Here is a 24,759-nt window from a genome sequence, read left to right on the forward strand (position 1 = left end):
TCTAAAGGTCGATATGGCAGTTGACCCGGTTCTTCCTTCAGAGGTTTCATCCTCAAATGACACCGTCACTGAAGACCCATCTTCAAATGACACCCTCACTGAAGAGAATAAGGATGACACCATCCAGATTCTTTTCATCAACACATATTCTGATGAGCATCAGGGAAATGCGCCCATTCCTTTATCGCAGGAAGGAACATCGTCAGGTTCATATCCGGCCGTGTATTCGGTCCCACCACCAACCAACCTGGTTGTATCCTTTGATTGGAACCAACTAGGCAGACCCCGGTTACCAGCCAGTATACCATTCAGAATCATGGTCCAAATTTATGGAATGGTCATGGCTGGAACTATCATTGATGAAGGGGCATCTGTGAGTATCCTTTCCTCTATTGCGTGGAAAGCACTGGGTTCCCCGGAGCTTTTACCTGAGATAAGAAATCTCTCGGGTTTTGATAAAGGAACCAGTCGACCATTAGGGATCCTCCCCAATGTACCTGTTACATTGAAAGGGAAGACCGTTCAAATGAACGTGATGGTCGTTCAAGGACCCTTGGATTATAACCTACTCCTTGGACGAGACTATATATATTGTATGGGAGCTATAGTCTCCTCACTCTTTAGAGTAATGTGTTTTCCACACAAAGGAAGAATGGTCAAGCTCGTAGACCAACTTTCATTTCCGGGATCACGCATCGCAAATAGTCACATACCAACCCTCAATGGTCTATTCACCCAAGAAATGTCTCCACCCCCAGTCCTCCTTCCCGATGAGTACGAGTGATTCGGAAAGATGGGACTGGAACCCAGGGGGCATGCATCCTGGTCTGCTTCGGGCAGAGGAAACCTTGGGTATAAGGTAGAATTTCCGCGAAAGAATATGACTAGTCCGTACCCCGTCCGTGGATGGAAGAGGGGTTGTTCTAGAACAGGATTCTTTTGTTAAGGTTACTTGTTTGACAAAGGTCATTCACCATTGTCTACTTCGGTAGACAGTGCCGAGGAAATGTTTTCGTTTGATGGTGTTAACAAAACAATCTTTGGGTAACCAGAAAGAGGCAAGCCTCCCTCAATAACACCAATGTTTTGTCTATTGAGTAGTGTTCTTCTCTTGTCGCAAGTAGCTGCTCTCTTGTCGCAAGTAGCTGTTCTCTTGCGATCTTGCAAAAGAGCTGTCAAAAGTTGGGCCGACGGGAAGACAAGTACCGCGTAAGACCCGTTAAAAATAACGAGAAGACAAGTATCGTTAACATTAGACTAGCAAGACGACAAGTAGCTGTGAACACCCAAAGAAAAGCAGAAGTGGGGGAGAGGAGGGGCAGCCTTGAAATTGTATTTTATACCTGGGGGCATGCAAACCTTTTGGAGTGCAAGCTAAGAGCGGTTATTTATCTGTTTTTTGGATTAGCCGTTTCCGAACTTGCATAAAGAAAGGATGAGAGGGAGCATAGCTTATGTGAGGTGCGAGCTCTATAAAAAATGGAATCTTGCAGGAGACATTTCTTATCTTATGACTGGTATTTCGAGCAGTTTTACCGCAGAATTTATGCTCGTTAAAAAATAGAAAAGCGAGATCCGAGCAGTTTTAGCACATAGTTCATGCTCGTTAAAAAATAAACATAAGATTGAGCAGTCAAGCTCATTAAAAAATGAACATACCCCGGTAAATAACCATTGTGATCGTAAATTTATTAGCCATAAAAAGCCTTGGTCGTGTTTGCACCCGCCACCTCCATTCCATTTGGCCAATCGTTCACCTCCATATGATTGTTTACCCATTTTGAGGAACAGCTGCGAAGAGTGATTTCACCTAGCCATCCTTGTGACACTGCTGTGATTGGAAAATTCCAACCTGTACCTGGAATCTGCTGCTATCCCTGTTTATCACTCGTTCCTCAAAATACGAGTCTTCTTTGAGCTCTTTTCTCCTGACTCGTAAAATATGAAAAGTTTGCCAAGTTTTAGCCTTCCAGCTCGTTAAAGTGACCGGAAGAGTTATCCCTCCTCTAGATTTTAATCTTTTTGGACCTGAGGGATTATTGCACAAAAAGGTCGAGCGCTTGTTTTATTCGGCTTGTTAAAATTATCGAAAACTCATCCCTTCTGTATTGTTTTATACTTTTTCGGACTTAAGGGATTAGATGACGAAAAAGGAATTTTGGAGTTAACTTTCTGTACCTTTTCAGACTCTCTAAAAATGAAAAGGACCGAGTTTTCCTTGTCGTTAGACTCGTTAAAATTATTAAATAGCGACAAACTTGTCTTTAGACGAGAACGAGTTTCCCTATCGCTAGGCTCGTTAAAACATAGCGATGGGCTTGCCCGAAGGGCAGGTTATAGAACAAGCATATGTTATCCTCCTCAAGCTTGACAAAAATAAAGAGGTACTGGTCAGAAATGACTGGGGAAAAATTGGGAGAACCTCTAAGCTTTAATGGTAGCAAGTCGCTCTTGAACATGACACTTTTCCTCCATATCACATCGGGTTGGGTTGTTTCATTCACCGGTCTCATCACCATGGTCTTCGCCAAACCATCCACATTTGGGGTAATGCTACCAATCCATCACATCAGTGTCGTTATATGTTCAAGAGATGTTGTTCAGAAAGAGTCGACCGTGTCCCATCCACTACCATACATTATCCTTCATCCACCCATGATCGCCACCCTGAATCATATATCACAGATTGTTTTCACCTCCACTAAAATCATTAGCTCCGTTCCGTGTCACTGATGTGGGATTCATTAAGGCCCTCCTTTGACGGATCGCTTCTTGTTGACTTCAGCTCATTATCCAAGAAGTTGATCTAGGAACACCCCCCTTAGTACTTTGAAGCTTGCATGCCTCAATGGCAAGTTTCTCACTTTCGGCAACAGGTATACATCAATGACCTTCGACCAGAAGATTTTGCGTGGTGTTCGACGCCAAGTCCTTTATTCACACCACGTGAATTGAACTGCAGTACCTTGAGGGTCATTATCATTATCGGTGATTCCTCTCGCGCTTGTTAACGGTTTACGTCATTGACCGGTAATCAAGCGATGTCTTTCCATGTTCGACTTCAACGCAATTCTCACATGGATCGACTTGTACTTAGAGTGAAGATCGAACGAGTTTGAAGACCCCGGATCTAGTTTCATCCATCCGGGCTGCGATATATATTCAGGAAATATAAAGACATTTGATATGTACATCATTACAGCAGATGATCATCCTACTCAAAGGATGATAATTTCAGCAGAGAATTATCAGTCTACCATCAGACGATCGTCTGTTATATGTACCAAAATGAATTTATAAAGCTGAGCATGGGAATGCCCGCCTCAGCTAGATCATGAAAGCAGAATGAAAAATAATGTATTTTATTGTATTTTATTACAGGTCACCTCTCAGCGATTGAATGAACTTCGAATCCTCCTGATAAAGCATTTCACCCGATAAACGACCTCATACTTTAGGGGGCAACTGTTATAGACATTTTTGTGCCTTGCAGCATGAAGCATGAAATGTCAATAATCTAAGGGATCCAAAGTCCCTAAACATGTTGTTCCTACCCCTAGAGGAACAAGGTCAGCAAACCACAGCACTAAATATCAGTTCTCCACCTGAAAACACTCAAAAACAAGCTAATTCTGGATCATGTCAACTGCTCCACTGAGCATCTGCGCTGAATGTCAACTGCTCCACTCTGTATAGACTATTGGCTGATTTGCTTGAAGGAGGTGAAGAGGAGATTTCTTTCTGCTGGGAGGTGATGCTGGATTGGGCCTATTATGGTTGTATTACTTCCTGAACTTTACTTCTTCCATTAATAAAGCATTTGAAGTTCTTCTATATGCATGTGTCTCAATGGCGTATTGATACTTGTATATTTGATTTATTCTAATCCTTGAATCAATTATGAATGTATGCTTCTTGTAGTTTCTCTCTCTTGTCATTTTGCAGGATCTTGGTGTAGCTGGGCCAATGAAAGAGCAAGGAGCTGGGAGCAAGCAGCAAAGAGAGAAGATTGGATCAATCATTAGCGGAAGACAACGGTTAGTGGATCTCTTTCTCCCCTCTCTTACATCTCATAAAGAAGTAACCTTGAATAGCTTTGCTTTGATTGTTGCTGAGGTACTATCACCCTTAGAGTGGGATAGGGTCATTCCGTATTGGATACTTTTCCCAACAACAACCACTGGTCCCAGACCAGTATCGCAGTCTCAGAGAGTGTACCACTAGTCCCAAAACAGTCTCAACTGACCCAAAGTCGGCGTCATAGTATGTACCACTCTCACTAGTCCCAGACCAGTACTGCACTGACACGAAGTTAGTCTCGGAGTATGTACCACTGGTCCCAGACCAGTCTCAACCGACCCGAAGTCAGTGTCATAGTATGGTACAACTCCTACCACGGGTCCCAGACCAGTATCGCAGTCTCAAAGAGTGTACCACTGGTCCCAGACCAGTCTCAACCGACCCGAAGTCAGCGTCATATTATGTACCACTCTCACTGGTCCTAGACCAGTACTGCACTGACACGAAGTCAGTCTCGGAGTATGTACCACTGGTCCCAGACCAGTCTCAACCGACCCGAAGTCAGCGTCATAGTATGGTACAACTCCTACCACTAGTCCCAGACCAGTATCATTGATCCCAGATCAATGGAGGTCATCCTAGCGTAGGGAGTACGGTAGATACAACGATGCGTCCATCGGTACTACTATGGTCCCTAACTTCATTTCCCTACTCATTGATCAGATGACAGGTACTTCCCATGAGTCCCAGACTGCATGGGTAGGATGCCTCGACAGAAGAACTAATAAATCATGTCCTCACAGGAGAACACATCAATCCTACTACAATCATCGTGGAGAACACATCGATCCAGGCTGCCATGGAGAACACATCAATCCAGGCCTCACAGGAGAACTAATCATCCTGCTACACAAGAGAGTGAATCATCTTGTTCCACAAGAGAGCGAATCATCTTGTCCCACAAGAGAGCGAATCATCTTGTTCCAGTGTGCACCACCAGAGGAGGGTGAGTCACCCTGTGGTCATATGCTACTCCAGTAGGAACCTCAAGCCCTCAGAGCTCCCAGAGCTCAATGTATGCAACATGCAGGACCCTTGTACAAGGGTTTCTTGCCGACTCCAAGTCGTTTGGGAAAATCACAGATTAGATCTTTCCTCGAGGCTTTGACAAGGTGTATCAACCTGTACATCATCTTAATGTGATGGAGCTTCCTTGCTCATCGACTTACCATATCCCAGATGATGTCTATCTGCTGGAGCAATTGACGAATACGGGATTCCTCAATAATCGAATCCCACCTCTGGTTGTTACAGAGAATCACAGTGGTATCCAATGTAAATCCAAACAGCTCACTGAAGAGCTTTCGCAACCAGATTGCCTCACACGAGGTTATGCTAGCAACAATATATCCTGCTTCGGTGGTACTCAAAGCCACCGACTTCTGCTTCCTACTCATCCAGGATATCGAAGCAGATCCCAAGGTGAAATAGTACCCGGAAGTGCTCTTATGGTCCACCACATTGCCTGCCCAATCAACATCAGTATATCCAAGTAGTCTCACATCTCCGGTAGTGTATCTTAATCCTTGAGAGATTGTGTCTTGAAGACATCTCAGAAGATTCCTGGCATCAATCCAGTGAGGCTCAACCAAATATGAGCTCACAATGCTAACTGCAAAACATATGTTCGGACGGAGGTTCACCAAGAACATCACTGCGAATGAGTTTTTGAAGCTCAGAGGCATTCCCAAGTCTGGTCCGACATCACTACCATATAACTTCTAAAAGTTAAGATCCTCGAGGTAGTCACAGGCTTGCAGTCCATCATACCGAATCTTTCCAATATATTTACCACATATTTTCCTTGAGATAGGAAAATTTCCCTTGGCTTCTGCCACACTTCAAGTCCTTGGTCCTTCATTTCAAATTCAGAAGCCATCTCCCTCTTACATTTGTGAATGAGAGGGTTTGCACCTGTTAGAAAGAGGTCATCCACATACAACACCAGTATGAGAGGCTTGTCATCTTCAACCTTAAAGTAAAGGCTAGGATCAGCTTCACTCCTAGTGAATCCCAGCTTCATCAAGTAGCTATCAATCCTCTCATACCATGCTTGAGGTGCTTGCTTCAGCCCATAGAGAGCCTTCTTCAACCTGCATACATGAGATTTTCAATCATAAATCTCAAATCCTTCAGGTTGCTCCACGTAGACCTCTTCTTTGATAGAACCATGCAAGAACACGGTCTTAACATCCATCTGATGTAGGTTCCATCCTTGTGAAGCAACAAGGGCTATGATCAAGCGGATGGTCATATATCTGGCAACAGGTGAAAATATCATAGTCTATACCTCCCTTCTGGGATAAACCACGAGCAACAAAATGAACCTTATACTTTTCCATACTTCCATTTGCTACATGCTTTATCTTGTAAAGCCATTTTGAAGTAACAATTGTCTTGTCCAGGGTCTGGGAACTACTTCCCAGACGTCATTCTCCATAATAGACTCATATTCTATGGTCATAGCATCCTTCCATAGTTAATGCTTGATGACATCTGAGAATGATGAAGGTTCATTTTGTATGATCATGCTCATGATGGTCAGGTATTCCTGATATCTGTTAAGTTTCTTACTTTGATGGAAGGTTCCTCAGGGTGCAGCATGTCCTTCAGCATCATCAAGTATCCCCCTAAGCCATGAAGGCCTCTTCCTAGAAGAGGAAGGCTCATGTGGATGAGGATCAATCGGATCCATGGGTTCTTCTACATCAGGCATTGATTCATCATCCTTTTATTTCGGTTCCCTGGTGTCGGCTTCTTGAGAGCTACTCAAAGTCAGCAGATTGTCCACCTTGCTGAGAGCCATATCTTTGTCAAAGGTGACATCATGACTAATCACGACTTCCCTTTGACCGGTGGTGAACATTTCTTCAGGAGTTTAGGAACCCAATGCTTGATGAGGGCATCGATTTTGTACATATACGGCGATGATTGTAGTTTTAGCCCATAGAAACTTTGGAAGTCTTTGATCATGTAGCATGGCCCGGACAGCTTCCATCATCGTGTGGTTCTTTCTTCCCACCACACCATTCTGCTCAGGAGTATGTGGTGTAGTAGTCTCCCTCTTAATGCCAACCTCAGGTATGCCTGAGTAAACCAATTGTAATATATCGGAGGTCTTGCTTTGGCTTGAGGGGAATGGTCCCCTTTTGAGCTTTCCTTTGGCACATCCTGGACATACACCTTCTTTCTCTACTTGGAATTCGAGCATCCCTGTTACCATCTGTCTTACATCGAGTATAGCTTTGTAATGAAGGTGGGCAAACCTCTGATGCCAAAGTTCGGACTAAAGAGTTGTGTCACAAGACATGACACCTAGCGAACTTCCATCGACCTGATATAATGAATCAACACTAAACCCAAGAGTAAAGGCATCTTTAACATTATTTTTCCATATACATACCTTGCCATTGCTGAAGGTTACCTTGTAGCCTCTGTCTTCCATTGCCAAGATGGACACTAGGTTCCTTTTGAGGTCAGGTGCATTTAATACATCCTAGAATTTCTAGCCTTCTTGAATGCTTGTCCTCTTCCTTGATTCCCAGCTCTCCTCTCACCTTTGCTGTTGAATTTGTCATTCCTTTGATTGCCATCAGAGGGATTTCGAGTTGCACCACTTCATACTGTACCATGCTTCTCTAATCATGATTATCATCATGCTGCCCATGTCCATGATTTTATCCATCATAATGCTACTCAAACTATTGTGCATCATCATCATGCTATCCTATATGTCCATGATCTCATGTTGCCCTTTATATCCATGATCTCATTCATCATGATGCTCATGATCTCATACATAGTGACTTGCTTTATCGCAAATGTAACATCGTCATTTTCTTCTAGCCTTAGGTCCAGCCTTTCCTTTTGATTTAGTCCCGGAATTATTTCTTTTCTTTGCATGAGAAGAAAAGGTAGCAGGAGGACCTTTAGGCATGGGCATTTCTTGCACTTCTTCCCTTGTTTCTTCTTGAATGCATCTAGCCATTAATTCCTCAAAACCAGGAACTACATTATAGTTCAAAAGAGTAGTCCTGAGCACATACCATTCAAATGGCAATCCTCCAAGAGTTATGAGTGCCATTTCTCTGTCAGTAATAGTTTCCCCAATAGATAGGAGATCGTTCTTGATCTCGGTAATTCTTAAGAAGTATGCTTGCATACTTTCATCTTTACCCTTCTTGATTTCCCTCATCTTATTTCTAAGAAACAAAACTTGATTTGCATCATTAACTTTAAATAAACTCACCAGTCTATCGTAGATTTCCTTGGAGGTGTCTAGATCAGAGATGTAGGCCACCAAGCGCTTGTCGATAGAGTCCCAGATGATCTTTTTCACTTTAATTTCTCCGTTCTTCCATTTTTTCCTGGCAGCAAGAGGTGCATTTGATGGAGGCTCAACAATATTGCCTCTTACGTGACCCAACACTCCTTGATCCTCTAGGGTTAGATCGATAGACATCTTCCATCCGTGATAGTCAGCTTTCTCACGGAGCTTGTCTTCGGCAGGGAAGAGTGTTGAGGACCCCATAGTTCTTTTAGAATAGCCTTGCCAATCTTCTCTTCAATGATTGCTCTTGCTCTTGCTCGGGCTTTGTCTTCACCTCAACTCTAATACCATGTTAAGTTATGGTATGTTCTATGCTTATAACAGTTTACTTCTTTTCCTTATTATATTCCAAAGATTAGCAATCACACGTACATAAAGTAAAGTGCAGATAGAACATTAAACGATCAACAGAAAACAAGCCAAGACAAGAGACACAAGATGTGGCGGCTAGCCAGGGACAAACCCCACAATGTGTGGGGAAACCCTTTGATCAAATATTCTTTTATCTTCAATAATTCAGCAGAGAGAAATAGTACAATAATTCTGATTCATATCAGCAGTGGCAAACCCTAGATCAACAGCATCAGCATTAGCGGCTTCATTATCAAACTAGGGCAGACCATATCTCACAAACCGACCGTCGGATTGACTTCATTCCACCACCAAAAGTTTCGGCTTCCAGAGGAGGTTCAGATGAACCTACAGTGTAGTTCATATGAGGAGATCTTCTAGGCCACACAAGTCAATATTTACTTCTGCAGTTGCAGCTTCAGTTTCAGTAGTTTCCAGCTTCAAACTAGGGCAGTCAATATCTTGCAAATCGTTCGTCGGATTGACTTAATTCCACCACCAAAAGTTGTGGATTTTAGAGGAGGTTCAGATGAACCTACAATGCAGTTCAGATGAGGAGATCTTCTAGGCCACGCAAGTCAATCTTTACTGTTAGGATATTCCGACACAGGAAATAATTAAGTACAACTTGGTCTAGTATAGAGTTAGGTAAAGTGTGTTTCTTTACTATGTACATTTTGTAACTTACAATCCTACGGTCACGATATGTAGTGATCTGACGGTTCATTCTCTCCTCGGTATTACCGACACTTGATCCGTGGCTTAACACCCGATTGGTCCATGATTTCTATTTAAAGCGCATGGAGGGTCATTTGTAGGGTAATCCGTCTATGAGAGAAGCATATGTAAATTTTCATTCTTTTATTAATAAATTGCCTGAAGTGGTCGCGTTGGCTCAGGCCGTGGACTGTTTCCCTCTTTGAGGGTTTTAACCACGTCAAAATACTGGTGTATTGATCTGTGATCTGTTTTTGAGCGGTGTCCTTTGGTGTTCTGTCTGAGGAACTTACCCTGTAAATTCCTACATGGTATCGGAGCTATTTGAGGGCCGCGTCCATTGGTGATCCAATTCTGAAGCCGGTAGAACTGCATCCGACTGCCGTTTCCTAGATCTATTGTTTCTGACTGCTTTCGGGCCGAGAGGACTGCTCTATTGTGTTGGGAACATCTGTTCCAATGAGGAACACCTTTCGTTTCACGCGAAAAGGTTTCTGGTAGCCCTAGCTACGTCATTTTTAAGATCTGGAGGTATACAGTGTTTATTTACAGTTTACAGTTATTTTCTCTCTGTTTATTTCGGTTTCGGTTTATTTAGCTTTTTTTATTACCGGATCTATACATTTCATTTCTACGTATGCCCTTTTCCCTGCGACTTTGTGCGATCTGGGCGAATCAGAAACATAAAGGAAGGATTTTTCTCATGCGTATGCTCTTTGCGCCTTAGTGTGATCTCGGAAAATCAGAAACATTGAGGAAAATATTTAGTTTCCGGCAAAACTAACTTCGAGCCGCAAGGTTTGTTTTTTTTGTATGTCCATGTTGGGTTTTTTGTTTTTTGTTTTGTAGGGAAAAAGAGCTTTCTCAAAGCAACCACGCAACCGAAAGCATCAACCCCCCCCCGCTCTCTCTCTCTCCCGCTCTCTCTTTCTCTCTCTCAAACTTTCTCTCTCTCTCTCTCAAACTTTTTGTATAGCTCACTTGGTGCAAAGCTAATTTATGAGAGTAGAGGTCTTGGGTTCAAGTCTCCATTTTGTGGGGGCGGATTTTTTCATTTCCGCACATTCCCGCACTTCGTCGGCGACTTCGTCAATTTTTTTTCAAAAAGCCATAACTTCTTCATCCGGAAGCCGTTTTCAGAACCATTTTTTTTTAAACGGCCTAATTTTTCGAGATCTTTCCATTGGTACACTTAGTTTCAGCATCTACAGCTTTAGTTTCTGTTAAAAATGGAAAGTCCATGCCAAGTCATTCTTGATAGCACTAACTACTTCCAATGGTGGTCCTACATTGTGGATTTACTTAGAAGTAAAGGTCTTTATAGAATAGCCACAGGCCAAGAGACCAAACCGAAAGATGAAGATAAGGCAGCTAAATGGGAAAATAGGCAAGACCAAGCACGTGGGTTGATAGGGATGTCTATTTCTCTAGATCTTAGATTCCATATTGCAGAACTTGATACTCCTGATGAAGCACTGCAACAAATTACTAAAGTCTTTGGAATTAAAAATGAACTTAAAGCCCATCAACTTGAAAATGAATTGCTTACATTGGACCCCAATAATTTTTCTTGCATTGAAGATTTTTTGTCCAAGTTCAAGACCCTTAGACTTCTCTTGGAAGGTGTTAAGGTTAAGAAAGAAGATAGTAGCCTTATCTACTCCATTCTTACTAAGTTGGGACCAGCCTATTCTGTGTTTGTTTCCACCTTTCATTCTACAAGAGAAGCCTTCATTTCTCAAGGACAAACCTACAAGTCCCCTTCCTTTGATTCCTTTTGTGATTCTTTAATAAGAGAACAAGAAAAACTCTTACACCTTGGTCTTCTTCATCTTGGAAACTCTTCTAAGAAAGCGTTAGCCGCCCAGCAGCAACCAAATCCAAAGAATCCTAAGAAGTTGTATCCTAAAAAGAATGGTCCTAAACCAAACAAGGGTCCTAAGCAATTCCAGCCTCAAAATGAAAAATCATTTCAACAAAATGATAAGACAAATAAAAACAAAGGGAAGAAGACTGATAGACATTGCAACTTTTGTAATCGAGATGGCCACTTAGAATCCAAATGCTTTAAGAAGATGGAAGCCTTGGAAGAAGCAATGAAGAAGCATAACATCCATTTGGAGCACTCTTCAACTTCAACTTCATCTTCAGGAATGGCACTTTCTGCATGTGGTTGTCAAGCATCTCGGTCTGGCTATGCGCTAAATGTATCGTCTTCTTCTCATTCTCATGAGTGGCTCATTGATTCTGGAGCTTCTTATCACATGGCCAAAAACAAAGCCATGTTTTCTTCTTTAAATGATTGTAACACCAAAAATATATATGTTGGTGATGATAGATCTCTTAGTGTTGTAGGGACTAGAACTGTTCATATAGACAATGGTCAGTTTAATGATGTATTATGTGTTCCAACCTTATCCTGCAACCTTCTATCTGTATATCAGATAACTCATTCAGGTGAAGGTAAAATCGTTGAATTTTCACCTCACGATGTTGTAATTAAGGACCTAAGAGATCCTAGACAGGTTTTAGCTACTGGCATTGTTGATGATTCTACAAGGTTGTATAAGTTTCACAACTTTGGGTCATCAAATCTTCCCTCAATATTTGTTGCTCATAATGATGAAGTGAGCAAACTTTGGCATGAGCGATTTGGTCACTTAAACTATCGCTCTCTTCAGAATCTATGTAAAGAAAATATGGTGACAGGTCTTCCAATGGTATCTTGCAGAGATGGTGTTTGTTCTGGATGTGTACTCGGAAAACATCATCGGGACAGTTTTGAAAAACGTGCCTCTTGGCACGCCTCAACCCCTTTACAGCTCGTGCATAGTGATTTATGTGGTCCACTTCTAGTTGCTTCATTCTCTGGCTACAAGTATTTCTTAACTTTCATTGATGATTTCTCCAGACGCACTTGGGTATACTTCTTAAAACTCAAGAGTGAAGTATTTAACATGTTCTTGGCCTTTAAGGCCTTTGTTGAAAAACAATCTGGACATCAAATTCTTAAGCTAAGATCTGATAATGGCGGAGAATATGTTAAAAAAACATTCATCAACTTTTGCACTGAGAATGGAATTCAAATGCAACATATTGTTCCATATACTCCACAACAAAATGGTGTAGCTGAAAGGAAGAATCGCACCTTAAAGGAAATGGCTAATTGTATGCTTCAATTTAAAGGACTTAGTCTTAATTATTGGGTAGAAGCAATTAACTGTGCAAATTACATAATAAATCGCACTCCTACTAAGGTTTTAAAGAATATCACTCCAGAAGAAGCATGGAGCTCAATCAAACCATATGTAAGTCACTTTCGTGTTTTTGGAAGTGAAGCATGGGCCCATATTCCAGATGAGAAACATAAAGCTTTAGAACCTAAGAGTGAAAAATGTATTTTTGTTGGATATTCTGAAGATGTCAAAGGATATAGACTTATTCCACTTAAGTCCAAAAATGTTATCATTAGAAGAGATGTAAAGTTTGCTGAAAATATATCGGCCTACGAGCCTAGTTCGGCGGATGTGCCACCTCTCCCTATCTCTTCTACTTTTGAAAACATTTCTTCTTTAGATGATGAAAGCGAGGATGAAAATCCTCCCCCACCTTCTCAGGATCCTCCTTCAGCTCCTCAACTTCCAAAATGGGTCCGGGCTACTCGAGATGCAGCAGGTCATCTTGCCGATGATCCTACAGATCAGCAACATACATGTTCTTAGTTCGAGAGAGCTTCTTCTTTACTGGCTCAAGCTTCAGTGAATTATGATCCTGACACCTTTGCAGAAGCTTCAGGCCATCCAGATTGGGAAGCAACTATGAATGAAGAATATCATTCATTATTGGCAAATGATACATGGGATCTTGTTCCTCTACCGAAGGGACAAAAACTTGTTAGATGCAAATGGGTTTACATAACCAAGTATGGACCAGATGGGAAAGTTGATAAACATAAAGCTCATCTTGTTGCTAAGGGTTTTTCACAAGTTGAAGGCATTGACTATACTGAAACCTTCTCCCTTGTTGCCAAAATGAACTCTATCCGCCTTGTTCTTTCCCTTGCTGCTTCTTTCAAATGGGAAGTCCATCAGATGGATGTTAAATCCGCCTTCTTGCATGGGGACTTGCATGAAGAAATCTATATGGAACAACCTATTGGCTTTATACAAACAGACTCCAGCCTTGTATGTCGGCTTAAGAAATCCCTTTATGGTCTCAAGCAAGCTCCTCGAGCTTGGTATGCCAAAATGGATAACTTTCTTTTAGAATCTGGCTTCTCTAGGTGTCATTCTGACAATACTGTCTATACCAAGAAAGTGGGCAAGTCTCTTATCATTCTTTTTCTTTATGTTGATGATCTTATCCTGACTGGTAGTGATCCCAACCTTATAAACCATGTGAAGTCTAGCCTTAAAAGGAAGTTTGAAATGACAGACTTAGGACACTTACATTATTTTCTCGGTCTTCAAGTCTTGCAATCCAAGGAAGGTATTTCCCTTTCTCAGTCCAAGTATGCCTGTGATATTCTATGTCATTTTCACATGGAAGACTGTAAGCCAGCCCCTTCTCCCTTTCAGTTTGGAGTCAAACTTTCAGTCACTTGTACTTCTCCTGAAGTTGATGCTACCTTATACCATCAACTTGTAGGAAAACTTTTGTATCTAACCCATACTCGTCCTGACCTTTCCTTTGTTGTTGGCCTTGTTGCTGGGTTTATGAAAAACCCACGTGAAAGTCATTGGAAAGCAGCTAAAAGAATACTTCGTTATGTTCGAGGTACAGTTCAGTTTGGGATTCATTACAGTGCTGAAGCAGCTCCTCTATTGGTTGGTTTCACTGATTCCGATTGGGCTGGTGACCCTGATGATCGAAAGTCTACTGCAGGTTATGTGTTCACTCTTGGTTCAGGACCTATTACATGGGCTTGCAAGAAACAAGGTGCCATTTCTCTTTCTTCAGCAGAAGCAGAGTATCGTGGTGCTGTAGAAGCTAGTAAGGAAGCCTTGTGGCTTCGTCAGATCCTGTCAGAGTTTGGCTTTCAGCAGCAGCATCCGACTACACTTTGGTGTGATAATCAAAGTGCCATTCAGCAATGCAAAGATCCAGTCCAGCATCAGCGCAGCAAACACATTGAACTGCACATGCACTTCATCAGAAAGCTCATTCACGACCATGTTCTTGAAGTGCAATATTGTTCAACAGATGATCAAGTTGCATACATCTTTACAAAGGCTCTCACAAAGGCGAAGTTCACTAAACTTTGATTTATGGTTGGAGTTCAGGAAGTTGTCACTAAGGGGGGATAGGCTCTAGTGCCTCCTTCCTTCTCCTATTGTGTCATATTTGTAAATCCTTCAATCCTATCCCAAGTTGTTCTTAAGGGGGGATGTTAGGATATTCCGACACATAGGAAATAGCTAAGTACAACTTGGTCTAGTATAGAGTTAGGTATAGAGTTAGGTAAAGTGTGTTTCTTTACTATGTACATTTTGTAACTTACAATCCGACGGTCACGATATGTAGTGATCCGACGGTTCATTCTCTCCTCGGTATTACCGACACTTGATCCGTGGCTTAACACCCGATTGGTCCATGATTTCTATTTAAAGCGCATGGAGGGTCATTTTTAGGGTAATCCGTCTATGAGAGAAGCATATGTAAATTTTCATTCTTTTATTAATAATCTGCCTGAAGTGGCCGCGTTGGCTCAAGTCGTGGACTGTTTCCCTCTTTGAGGGTTTTAACCACATCAAAATATTGGTGTATTGATCTGTGATCTATTTGTGAGCGGTGTCCTTTGGTGTTCTTTCTGAGGAACTTACCCTGTAAATTCCTACATTTACTTCTGTAGTTACAGCTTCAAATTCAACAGCTTCCGGCTTCACATGTGTGAGAGAGAGACCCATTTCAACGCAGTAGAGAAGAGACTCATTTCTGTGCAGTAGAGAGAGAGAGAGATGTGATGAGATGAGTGAGTCAAAATGAGGAAAAGTCCTCTTATATTTATACACAACGTTGGTGGGTGAATAGATGCAACTGTTGGGCTTCTGAGCCTACATGAGTTGTAGGTCGGCTTGATAATAATTCCATAATCAAAATAAATTCATATCTCCATGAATACTTATCGAAATCGTATGATATTTATATCAATCCTACACCTCTTGACGAGAGGAATCTAATAAAAATATTATCATCCATGAATAATATGACCCACATGAAGTTTTTCCCTGGTTGCCAATTTTAACAGACCTGGTCTTACTTTACGATCAGGAATTCGATAAATTGGGAGAAGGTAAGTTCCAATCTTTGTGGATGGGTCCCTACATTGTTAAATGAGTTTTAGCAAAAGAAGCCTACGAGCTAGTAGATTACGATGGGATTTCGCTGGCACAACCTCGAAACGGGTTGTACCTTAAGCGTTACTATGCTTGACTAAGTGTAGTAATCTCTTTATATGCTTTTGTTACATTTTTTTTTTGTCAAGAGTGATCATTTTGGTTAGGTAATCCACTTTTGCATTTTTTCCAGATGTCAAACCTATTGGGGTCATTTGTTGGATATGCCAATGGAACTAGTCGTAGTACGCAGAACCTATCTTCTGCAGCCTGGGCCATTTTTTATCCAAGCGGTGAGTTAGTGAGTTTCAGAGGGGTATGTATTGGTCGATCAACGAACAACATCGTTGAGTATAGCGCGTTGATAGAACTGCTCTCTGATGCCATTGTGCATCGCATACGCTGACTTTTCGTCAGGCTAGACTCTCAACTCGTCATCCTACAACTTATTGACATCTATTTCGTTCGAAATCTAGCTATCTATCGCATGTTCCTAAGGGTCAATATTTTGGAAAGAGAGTTTGATTTTATTCAATATCAACACATTTCCAGAAACTTAAACACATTAACTGATTCATTAGCAAATTATGTGTTAGATAGACATTTGCAGCATTCATAAAAGAAAGCATTTCAATCAACATTTGCATGAGGATCATATAACTTAACCAAAATAAAACTCTGAAAATCAAAAATATATATAACTATCTATAGTTTGTCAAAATGTTCTATGTCCAAGACAAAATTGGTCACATGACCCAAAAACTCAAAATGCAGGAAAGCACCCTAGACTAATGGTGCTAGTGATAACAAGTCACCGCCTGTGCGATCATACGTAAGAGCCTAGTCCATCGACTCGGCACGCCAGTAGTATGGCGCTGTAATATCAAAGGTAACTCGTCGGTCCTCACATCCTAAATACCAAGGGTGAGACCCTCGATCTAATCCTGCAATATTGCAAGGGTATCGGCTACATCCAAATCACGAAGGACAGCCCTCCCTACAGCCTCTCCTACTGGAATGGCAGCTGCTACCCTCGGGCGCACTGTTGGTCGCACTAGTCCAATATCTGCACAAATATATGGGTTTTATTAGTCTTTATAACATTTAAAAGACATAAGAACATTATAAAAACAATAAACATAGATATGGTTAGATCTTTTTACCTATGACACCCCACTGCTCGCTAGCCAGTAGCACCAAATCTGGGTCACCCCGGAAATCCATCCTAGCATACGGATACTCGGAAAAGACCATCTGCTGACGGTTGAACCACTCAAAGAAGGCATTAGAGAATGAAATTTTTGATTGACCAGCATGTTTGGCCATAAGATCAACCCATCTCTGCATCTGTGGTTCTGTCGACGCTGGCACTCCTAGTGAAATGTACTATGGCTGCATCAGTGGGATCTTCTCCAAGGCGAAAGTGGTCATAATAGAACCATAACCAAAGTTCTTGGATCTTTCGTTCTTCACCTTGGTAAGTTGTTCTTTTATAACTGGAAGTACTGCATCACACCAGTTGAATACCTTTGGTTCAAGGCATTCCAAAGCATACTACATATAGGACCTGTTGGCCAAATGAAGAGCCGCGCTACCAACCAATCTAGCAAAAGGTGAATAAGATAGTCCTCAAGGACCAGTCAGTGACATATCGAATACTGATCTTGCTGTTCCTGCTCGGTTGAGATCCATCTTTGCAAAATCGGTGAATATAATACCTCACGGATTCACCCCCATGGGCGGATCCTAATAGTGAGAGAGGGGCACCACACCTCGATAAACCGGTCAAGAAGTAGATATCCTCAACTGTCAAAGGGATGGACTCGAATCTTGAACACTTGGTTGGTAGGATCCCATGCATCGAGAAAATATTGCAACAAATTGATTTGTTGCCTTATGCTGGATATGCGGAAGAATTTGAGCAAGCCACAGTTCCGCAATGCAGTCACCGTACCCGGATCATGTAAAGCAATCATGTCCTCTTCTTCATGCTCGCGTTCATGCCATGTAATGACCATCTTGATCCGATGAATCTCTAAAAAACAAATAAGAGAAGAATTAGGATCTTGATTCAGGAAAAAACAAGCAAAATTTACATGAAAAAATAGTGCATAAACTTTCCTTTTTACGCCCATCGCACCCCAGCTGTGTACTAGGTGGGATGCATCCTGACTGGCCAACGGCTAGCTCAGTATGCATCGCACCTTTTGATGTATACTAGGTGCAATGGGGAGAGAATGAATTTTTCAAACCCCAAAGGCCCATAAGAACAGGAAAACATGTGCGGAATCAGAAAAGGAAAGAATGCAATTGAAGAGCTTAGGGTTAGCTCCTACCTAGTCCAAACAGCATCGAAAATAGTCCACAGAATCTCCCAGAATCAACTGGTGAAAATCGAGGGGGAAACACCTCTAGAGCTCCAAAAATCCTAAATTTGAATGAAATGGTAAAAATGGGAGGTAAAAACTACTTTTATGTTACTATTCACGTAATTCAAGTAAAATATTAATATTTAACTCATTTTTCAAGCATGTATTTACATTTCTAATCAATTTGATGGAGTAATTGAACAGGCAGTACGACCGTTAGAAGAACATAGTGTTAATGGTGAAATCAACATCTCTGACTATCATCACGAGCAATTTTATGTGAAGTTCAAGCTCATTAAAAAATAAACCTAGCAATGAGAAAATGTTCCCCCAGAGTTTAAGCTCATTAAAAAATGAACCCACCTTTGGTAAATAATCTTTGCGATCGCATAATTATCAGCTTTTGAGCCTTGGTCGTGTTCTTACCATCACCTCCACTCTTTTTTAGCTGATCATACACCTCCATTTGATTGCTTACCCTTTTGAGGAATAGTTGCGATGAGTGATTCTATTAGCCACCTTCTTTACACTGTCGTGATTGAAAAGTTCAAAACCTTACCTGGAACTAGTTGCTATCCGAAAACATCACTCGTTCCTCAAAAAACGAGTCCCCTTTAAGCTCTTTTCATCTGACTCGTAAAATATGAAAATATTGCCGAGCAATTGGCCTCTCCAGCTCGTTAAAGCGATCGGAAGTTCCATCCCTCCTCTAGATTTTAATCTTTTTGGACTTGAGGGATCATTACACAAAAATATCAATCACTTGTCTTGTTTGGCTCGTTAAAACTATCGAAAAGTCATCCCTTTCGCATTATTTTATACTTTTTCAGACTTAAGGGATTATATTACGAAAAATGACCACTGGAGTTTCCTTTACGTCTCTTTTTAGACTCTCTAAAATTGAAAAGGACCGAGTTATCTTTGTCATTAAACTCGTTAAAACAATAGCGACAAACTTGTCCATGCAAACAAGAGCGAGTTTCACTGTCACTAGGCTCGTTAAAACATAGCGATAGGTTTGCCCAAAGGGAAAATTATAGAACAAGCATATGTTATCCTCCTCAAGCTTGACAAAAATAAAGAGGTACTGGTCAGCAATGACTGGGGAAAAAAGGGAAGAAAACTTGAATAACTTCATTGGTAGCAGGTCGCTCTTGAACATGACACTTTCACTCCATCACCATGATTGAGTCGGGTTGGGTTATTCCATTCACCAGTCATATCACCATTGGTCCATCGTACCATCCATTTTGGGGTTAACGATACCAATCCATTTCAGTGTCACCGATATGTTCAAGAGAAGTCACTCAGATAATTCACCAACCTAGCTAACGCCTCATCTGCTGCAATACCTTCACTCTCCATTTTTCATGACTGCCACCCTAAACCGTGTATCATCAGATCGTTTTCACCTCCACAAAAATCATTTGCTCCATTCCGTGTCGTAGATGTGGGATTCATTAAGGCCCTCCTATGACGGGTCACTTCTTGTTGACATCAACTCATTATCCAAGAGGTTGACTTAGGAACAACCCTTTCAGTACTTTGAAGCTTGCATGCCTCAATGGAAAGTTTCTCACTTCCGGTGACAGGTTTACATCAATGGCCTTCGACCGAAAGATTTTTCCTGGTGTTCGACATCAACTCATGTATTCACACCACGTGAATTGTACTGCAGTACCTTGAGGGTCATTATCATTATCGGTGATTCCTCTCTCGCCTGTTAACATCTTACATCATTGGCTGGTAATCAGGCGATGCCTTTCCATGTTCGACATCAGAACATCTTTTCACATGGATCGACTTGTACTTCAGGCGAAAATTGAACAAGTTTGAAGACCTTGGATCTAGTTTCATCCATCCAGACTGTGATATATTCAAGAAAATAAAGACATTAAATGTACATCATTGTTGCACAGATAATCATCCAAGCTAAGGGATGATGGCTCTACCAGAATCATCATTCTACCACACAAACGATTGTCTGTCTTATGTACATGAAAATGAATTTATAAAGTTGAGCATGGGAATGCCCACCTCAGCTATATCATGAAAATATTATGAATATAATTTATTGTATTGTATCTTATTACAAGTCACCTTCCAGTTCGAAAAACCTCAGATCCTCATTAAAAAGCATTTCACCTGACATCAGAAGATTTATGACCTGACGCTTTAGGGGGAAATTTTTATAGACATATTTGGGCACTACAACCCCAATCACATATGTCCATAAACCAAGGGCTTCTAAACCCATAAAAGTGTTGTTTCATACCCTAAAGGAACAAGGTTAGATGATTACATCATTTCCCAGAAGTTCTCCTTGAAAAGCTACTCAGAACTGGTCAAAACTGGACCATACAGACTACTCCATGTTGAGGGTGTGATGCATCTCACCTGTTACACATGGGGGGTGTGATGCATACTGAAAATCCCTTCTGTAGGGTGTGATGAGTGAGAGCAGACAAATGGCAGAAGCAGTTTTCTAGGTGGAAACTCAAAGAATCTTCTAGAAACTGCTCATATGACACTTGCCTCTCTGAATTCGCCTAGGGATGAGTAAGAGATCGTGAAATATCCATGTGGAACCAAGAACTATCATTGAAATGACACTAATCAAAATCCCAGAAGCTCACTCACTCTCCTGCAAACATCTATATATGGATCCCTCATCCTAGAGATCCAGGGGCTAGAATTTTGTAATTTGCAAGGAAGTGTTGTTGGTTTCTCTTTGAATACATTGTTGGGTGATCTTGCTTTGTATGAGGTGAAGAGGGCTTTCATGCTGGGAGGATGATGCTGGATCAGACGGCTTGGTTGTAATCCTCTCTTCTACTACTTCTATCAATAAAACTATTTGAGTTTTCCTCCATATGCTTGTATATCTCTGAATCTTGTATTTGTATATGAATTTATATGGTTAATGTACATCTGATCCTACATTGTTTATGGTTATAGATCTCTATGCTTTGATGGTATTTTGCTTCTTTGACTCTACAGGTGTTCTTTGAAGCAGGACAAGTGAGAAAGGAGTGGTGAAAGCTCTATCAAGGGAGAGAGGAAACAAGCAAGGAGACTAGCGAAAGACTGAGGTTGGTACTCTCTGCCTCTCTCTCATCTATCTCTCATAAAGGAAAACACAAGTAACTTTAGTTTGTTTGTTTCTAAGATAGATACCTGTCTTAGTGGGACTAGTAGCTCTGAATGGACACTAGTTTTCTCGATAACAAATACCATGCATGCAAAATCTAGCAAGAAAATCACACATGAAAATCAATGTCTGCAATGAATCTTGTTGTAACTGCTTGATCTTGATCTTCCTTGCTTGCTCCTTCCTTCCTCTTACCTTATTTTCCTTTCTTGATCCAATGCCAAAGTGCTCTAAGAAAACTCTAAGTTTCAAAGAGTGAGAGAGAAAGAATAATGAGAGAGCTCTAAAACTGAACTGGAAAAAGTCTTTGAACTGATCCTCAAAAGCATTTTATCAATGAGGCCTCTATTTTCTTCAATTTTCAATTATTTTCCTTCATTTTCCTCCTTACGTGCAACCTATGACCTTTCACCTTCATTTTCTCCTAATTTCCATTATTTTCATAAATATATGTGCCAAAAATGGTGTTTTGCCTTTCCAAAGCATTTTCCATTGTCTTTGCCAATTTCCTTAGCCATAATAAATCGAATGAAAACCCACTAGGATGTTTTTCCCAACATTCATCTTGGAATAGGTGTCCTATGGCCATAGTTTTATATATTTTTACATGGATTTTTAACCAGGGTTGTTACAAAACCCTCCCTCTTGGGGGAACACCGCCCTCAATGTTCAAGGCACCTATAACCAACAAGACTGTTGAAAAAAAAACATACGGCCCATGGAGCTCTATAAAACAACTCATTACATGATTTACATTGACCACTGCTAAAACATGACAATCACACCGTTTATTGGAGCTTTATAACATAACTCATTATGGTATTTACAATAACCACATATACACATACGCATGTTTTCTAAACCAGAAAATAAAAGTATACGATGCCTGCATCAGCAACAAGGGAATCCATGGGCTTACACTTCCACCCTCAAAAGTAATACCAGGATTCACTTCCTTCCCAAGAAGTCCAGAATCCACTACCAAAGTCAAAGTTGCATCCAATGTCCAACGCTACAATCTTGCACCACTAGTCCTCTCAGTGAACAGTCACCGGCTCATTGTTCCAGGGCACACCCCTAATGTGCATATGGTTCCATATGAAATGCTAATGACCAAAACAAATCCATCCCCGACCTTCCATTCTCTGCTACATAGTCCCTCAGGCAATCTGGTCACCCCCTTCCATGTAGTCACTCACCTTCCAAGTTCCCCGGCATCCCCTATCTCGGGTGATCCATCCCTTGGAAAGGATTCCTCGCATCGAAAGGCCAACCACCACGGCATATACTTGCCTCAAAACCATCATACGGGTCATAGAATGCTCACGAAAATCAATGGACACTATTGGGTACCAGTGTCCCACAATGGCCCTGCTCCTGAAGTGCTTTACCATCATACTGCTACCTATTCCAATTTCTTTCACTACTACTGCTAATTCTTGTAGTCGATTTCAACCACCCAACCATGAATTTCCATGCTTCTTGTACCAAGAACATAGCTTCCATTATATTTAAAATTAAATTAAATAAATTCACATCATACCTCATTGGTAGCTCATCAATAAGGTACATTTGCAATCTTTTTTACTTCCTGTCACAACAAGTCAAACTAGCATCTTTGATCAAATCATCATGTATAAACATTTCACATCTGGTTAACTCAAAACACAACCATCATAATCAAAATCATAGATCACATGTACCCATCATAAACCAGAATCATAGATCACATGTAATCGTCATAAACCAGAATCATAAATCACATGCATAATAAAACTGAAATAAAATATTGATATTTATCCTTTAATCAACCCTTAGCTTCTACCTTTTTCCTTATTTTGTACGCACTCCATATCAATTTCCACACCCTATAAACACCCAATTCCTTCCCCTCAACCATGGGCACATACACATAGTGTGCATCACACGCATACAACCGCACATGGCATACAACACCTTGCAATACACGCACCTACACCTGACGTACAACACATACACCTACACATAGTGTATAACACAACAAAATAATTATGCCTACATGTGGTGTACACCACCACACAATATATAAAACTACACCCTATGTACAACACAATACATATACGTACATAGAGACAACACAATGAATACATATGTCGCAATACCACGACTACACAATGCACATACATAGTACCGCATGCCCGCAACACAACATGTACGATATGCGCACAATACCACATGTACACCAGTACCATATGTACAACATGTACATAGTACCACCTGTACACAACACCAACTGCACAACATCACATGTACATGGCACCACTTTTACAACGCGTACACAACATTGCACCACACGTACATCGTGTACACAATACCACATGTACACAGTACCACATGCACGACGTGTACACGACACCACATGTACACAGCATCACATGCACGACATGTACAACAACATGTACACAACACCACATGCACACAACACCACGTGTACAATCATGCACACAACACCAAATGTACATAGCACTACATATACAACATGTACATAGCACCACATGTATACAACACTGCATATGCAATATTCACACAACACTATCCGTACCACCCTATACATAACATTGCATAAACAACAGGTACACACACTATATACACACAACACCGCATGCGCACAACATAACAGATGCAACATGTACAACATATACAACATATGCACAATAGTAGTACCACACATCCAAAACCACACTATCTCTACCAAGCAACCCTACTTCAAGTGTCTTATCCATGCTTGTCCACCATGTCGCAGACCACACTGCTTTCATTTCGTTGATGTATCCCTCAATATGGCATGTCCATAACATAGACATAATATAATCACATAATATCAACTCATAACCACATGATATTGACCTCGTAGATTTATCAGGACTACTCTTCCCACTTGATTCCCCATAAACCAGGAACCTCGTCATGCCACTCACCTGCATAAGCAAGCATTCCTCTACAAGAATGATCCCTGATGACCATGTCAGACTGTGACATAGATACATATATATAAACATTAGCATAAAACAATCATGATCCTATCAGACAATGACATACATACACACATATATGTGTATATAAACATCGACATAATCATGATCATAACATAATTACTAGATAGCATAAGGTAAAGGTTAAGAGAGCTCCCTTTATCTATGCACACCATGCACAACACTAGGAACAATTGTTCCCAACATAGCCAAGGCATCTAACACCTCAGATCCATTTACTTCACCTTTCTTGTTACCTTTCTCATGCTTGTCCATCCACCATCCATTTACACTAATGGACCTAACCAACTTAGTTGATTGTCATACTCTTACCTTTAGCTTCCCTTACTCATGCACCAAGCTTCATTCAGATCTTTCATTACCTTCTAGGTTTCATTCAGCTCTCCCTAAGCTC

Source organism: Pinus tabuliformis, chromosome 4_2 (genome assembly GCF_031772625.1).
Source record: "Pinus tabuliformis cultivar Carrire ecotype Pingquan chromosome 4_2, CPIR1, whole genome shotgun sequence".
NCBI classification, from domain to species: Eukaryota; Viridiplantae; Streptophyta; class Pinopsida; order Pinales; family Pinaceae; genus Pinus; species Pinus tabuliformis.